This window comes from Piliocolobus tephrosceles, chromosome 19 (assembly GCF_002776525.5).
Source record: "Piliocolobus tephrosceles isolate RC106 chromosome 19, ASM277652v3, whole genome shotgun sequence".
Classification (NCBI taxonomy): domain Eukaryota; kingdom Metazoa; phylum Chordata; class Mammalia; order Primates; family Cercopithecidae; genus Piliocolobus; species Piliocolobus tephrosceles.
Window position 1 is genome coordinate 7,549,074 of NC_045452.1, and position 4,644 is coordinate 7,553,717.

The 4,644-nt window shown below is 43.9% G+C and overlaps 1 long non-coding RNA gene across 1 annotated transcript; it reads left to right on the forward strand.

The window, feature by feature from the left end:
• The first annotated feature begins 421 nt into the window (after positions 1-421).
• LOC113219888 lies at positions 422-2,872 on the forward strand. The gene is made up of 2 exons (XR_003306861.1): positions 422-467; positions 2,730-2,872. It is a non-coding gene; the product is annotated as an uncharacterized LOC113219888 (long non-coding RNA).
• The last annotated feature ends 1,772 nt before the right edge of the window (positions 2,873-4,644 follow it).

Below are 4,644 nucleotides of genomic sequence, written 5' to 3' on the forward strand. Positions count from 1 at the left end.
AAAGCACAACGTGGAAAAATGAATAGCAGTTTTCTCTGATAGAGAGGTTGGGGGAAGGTGGATAGCCCAGGTACCCTGAACAGCATGAACAAACGTGGGTTGGTGAAAAAATTCTAGGGAGAAGGGACAAAATGAGGAGGGAAATTGCCTATAGGCAGGGCTATACAGCAAAGAGAGAAAGGGTAGGAGAGGAAGCCAGCTAGCAAAGGTCTTATAGCCAGGCTTAGATCCATGGAGTTCATATTATGGGAACTGGGGAGCCATGGAAGGCTGTAGGTTAAGGGGAAGCCTTTATCCTGTGCTTAAGACTTCAGGGTGTGGCTGCTGTTAAGTGCTGGGGTGTGGGGCATCTGAAGAAGCAAAAGTCTGTGCTTGGCAATTTCCTCTCAAGTAATTTTATTCCATTCCCTTCCATCATGCAGAAACCTGAAGTTATCCTGAGAACAAACGTCACTGCCATGGAAACAGTAAGAGAAACAAACAATGTGTGCACTGTATAAAATTGTCCATAAAGGCTGTTTATTTTTCATACCATTATTTTAATAGGTGGGGATGGCAGTGATGGGCTGGAGGAACAGCAGGCTTTAATGGTGCCGCTAACGTTGCCTGTTCTTAAAATGACTTCAAATGCTCACAGACATTCAGCCATTGGCACTTAGATCATGTCTCTGGCTGGGAACTCCTGCTGGTTTAGAATCTCATTGCCAGGAAGCATCATCTGTTCCTGGAACTGAAAGGCAGTATGGCCAAGTGGTTATAGACTCAAGCCAGAGGTCAGACAGCCCTGGGTTCCAGTCCTACTTCTGTCATACTTACTGATTGGTGACTGTTGGCAAATTTCATCACCCCTCCGAGCCTCTGTTTACTCATCTGCGAAGTGGAAATAGAGTCGTTCATTTATTCCTTCATTTGAAAATTAACAAGACTTCACCGAAAACTTGCTATGTGCTTTGTTCTAAGGGTCCTGGCATTCATTGAGCTTAAAGTCTAGTGGGAGAAAAGAGATAATATACCTGCAAACACATAAATGAGAGAGATCACTGTAGATAGTGATATAGGCTAAGAAAGATTTAAAGCCAAGGTTGTTCTCTCTGATGAGATGCCAGTCTAGCCAGCCACAGAAAGAAGAGAAAGAGCCAGCTGCTTATATATCAGAAGGAAAGGCCTTCCAGGCAGGGGTGCAGCAAGAGGAAAATCCTGGAAAGATCTAAGATTAGAATCCTTGCAGCTGGGGCTTTATAAAAGGAGGTACGAGATAAGGCCAAATAGGGAGGAGAGACCAGATCAGACGGGTCCTATAGGATAAGGTAGTCTGGGTTATAATAATACTAGCCTTCTAGAGTGGTTTGAAGGATTACATGAAATATCAAGTGGTAAACTCTAAGCAGCTGCTTAAAAAAATGTCAGCTTTTACTTTCATCAAGACAACCATAGTAGAACTCATCATCTCTTGGGACCAGTTGCTGACATCATAGAATTATTGAATTTCAGAACTGAGAGATCATTTTTCCTAATCTTTCATATGGGTGAATTAAGGATCAGAGTGGGCAAGGGACTTACAGAAGTCACACAGGACTTAGTGGTAGAGGCTCTGGGCTTTCCAATTTTCGCCCACTGTCCATTGAGCTCAAGCCCATGCCATGATCTCTATAGGGAGATTCCTTGGCTTGTGTTTCTGCTGGGTGGTACTTCCTTCTAGGGGACAGTGTTGGGTCATGAAAAACCACAGACCTGGTGCTGTGAGTGTGTGGCACCTCCCTGTGAGCCCCGGAGGGTCCGCAGACATTAGTCCTTCTTCCCTCCTCTGACACAGAGGCTGTGTCTGTCCTCTTTTGTCCTCCCTGGCACAGAGACTGGGCTTTGACTGGGGAGCTGAGAGAAAGGACAGGCTATTGATCAGTAGGGACCTGACCCAGTCTGGCCTTTTCAATATTCCATACTGAGAGAGTGGTGAGATTTGAGAGGAAGTCAAAGGGCTGGAGAATGTTCCTGTAATTGAACAGAACATTGCTGCCTCAGTTAATTTCAAGTGAGGAGGCTCACACAAAAAAATGGGTCAGATTGACCAAGCCCCTGGTGGGTTTAGAAGTTTTACTTGTTCTGCATCCTTAACCCCAGGCGGACTTTCCTCTGGGTCTAGACATCCATGAAGAGACCTAATAAACCCTATGAGAGAAGAGATTTTTCTAGTATTTGGGTTCCATTTTTCATGTACAATTTATATAATCCTTGATCGTTGCTCCTGTTTATTGAGCACTTACTACAGGCTGGGTGATCAGTTCAGCACCGAACATGCATCCCCTCTTTTACTCCCATAACAACCCTAGGAACTAGTTACTAATATTCTTCACCTTAAACGACACATAAATCGACTTTTAAAAGTTACTCACATAGGAGAGAGCCTTGATACATCTGACTCCAAATAAACCTGCTGATTCCAAAGGGCACATGGACTTGTGGGGTCCCCAAACACAAAAGTCTTAGAAAAACCCATAGATGTGCGTCGCTGTGCTGATGCAGCCTGTTCTTTATGGACTGAAAAATGTATGTGTTACAGTTTCTAATGCCAACAGAGTGTATAAATATACACAGTATCTTTAATTGATTTTTCTTCTCACCTTTGAGGCCCAAGAACATAACCCTTAGTCAGGAAAATATCCCAGCTGGGTTTGCAGGAACTTGACTGTGGGGGCCCGATCCAATCCAATATGTTTGTGCCTCTTTTTCAGTCTCCTCCACGTTCCTGATGGTGCACTGGTTTTCCTTCCTGTCTGGCCAACCAGCCTCTGGAGAATGGCCATCCATCTTATAGGCTCACTTTGTATTCTGTAAACTTTCAGTTTGAAAATAAACGCGTTGTTTCCCTGTCAAAGCTCTACTGTGCATGGGTATTTCTCAAGAGCCAGGGCGGATGGTACAGACAGACCGAGCATTTCCAAGTAAACCAAAGGGGCATAATTGCTTCTTTCCAGGTAATGTGGATGCACTGGATGGGGTCAGCTGCGTCACAGTGGATCATTTTCTTGTTAGCATCTGGCCGAAGTGATGTGAGTACCACGGGCTTCCTGAATGACGCTGCACAGGCCCATCTGCAAGTTACAAGGACCAAATTGAAAACAGATCACGGAGACACTGGTTGGATACTCTGCCTTCCCTTGAAAGATCCACGGTGGGTTTGTCTCCTGAGACACACTATTGTTGGGACTTTTTTTTTCTTTTAATTTTTTTCTTATCTTTTTTTCTTCTTATCTTTTAAGATGTCCTTTTTTGTGTGTGTTTCATTTTCACCCTAAGACAAAATATTTTTCTCTTTTTTTCTCTCAGTGATTAAAATCTTCCCATCAACCAGATGTTCCTAAGGGAGATACACGCTGCAAGGTTCGGCAGGGCGGGGGTGTGAATAAATGTACGTTGATGGAGGAAGTAGTCACTAAGCACAGGCTGTCTGATGACCTCAAAATCACGTCCCTGATTAATCATGATCCGAGTAGACAAAGACATGGGATCACACACACGATGACAATGACTTCCATTAATTGCAATGACCCTGTTTTAGCCTCAGGACCTTGCACTGGCTGTGTTCTCCACCAGGAATGTGCTGCAATCTGCGCTTGGTGTCTGTCTCATCATTCCTTTCTCTACTACTTGAATGTCTCCTATTCTAGGGACCCATCCCTGATCATTCAAAAAGAACTTGTCTCTTTTACTCCCAAATCACCTTGCTTTATCTTCCTCATCGAATTAGAGCTCTCTCAAATTCCCATGTATTAATGACTTTATGGTCTATTTCTCATCTGTACAGAATAAGCTCCAGAGAGCAAGAACTTTGTCTTGTTCACTGCTGTATCGTCAGAGCCCAGGACAGCGCCTGACACAGGCTCTATCCTAAGTGCTTTATAATGATTGTGTCATTGATTGCTAAATGATAGCCTTTTGTTGAAATCATTACTGGAAGCTTAATTCAGTTGTTCAAAATCATAGCACTGTTAGTTAGCAGCAGATCAACCATGCAAATTGAGGCTGGTTGGGTTTGAAGGCCCAGGCTTTTAACCACTCTGCTAAACTGCCTCCCCTGGCATACAGCATTAATTTTGGAAGTGGTCCGGGCCCTTGTGTTGCCAGACTTCACTAGACTGTTGGCCCTGGAGAGCCAGAGACAGAGTCTGTTGCATCCACAGCACTCAGCACTGTTTGCCACATGGTAGCCATTCAATAAATAGTAAATGCTCAAACAGTATTTGTAGATAGATGGACAGATGGGTGAGTGGGTAGGTGGTTGAGTGGATGGATGGGTGGATGAATGGATGAATGGATGAATGGAAGGGAGGAAGGAAGAAAAGAAGACAGAAAGGGAGGAAAGAAGGAAGGGTAGGTAGAGGGATAGATGAATTGTTGGATGGATGCATGGGCTAGTGACTATATGGATAAATAGGTGGGTGTGTAGATAGGTGAGTAGATGAATAGGGAAACAGAGTCCCAGAGAGACTGGTGACTCACTTAATATCACACAGCACTAGTCTTTAGTCCATCAGTTCATGGGATCTTCTCTATAACCCTAGGAAACAAGTGCCATAATACCCCCTCATCCATGAAGATATTATTACCCATTTATGTCGATCACTCCATGTGATAAATGTTATTTTT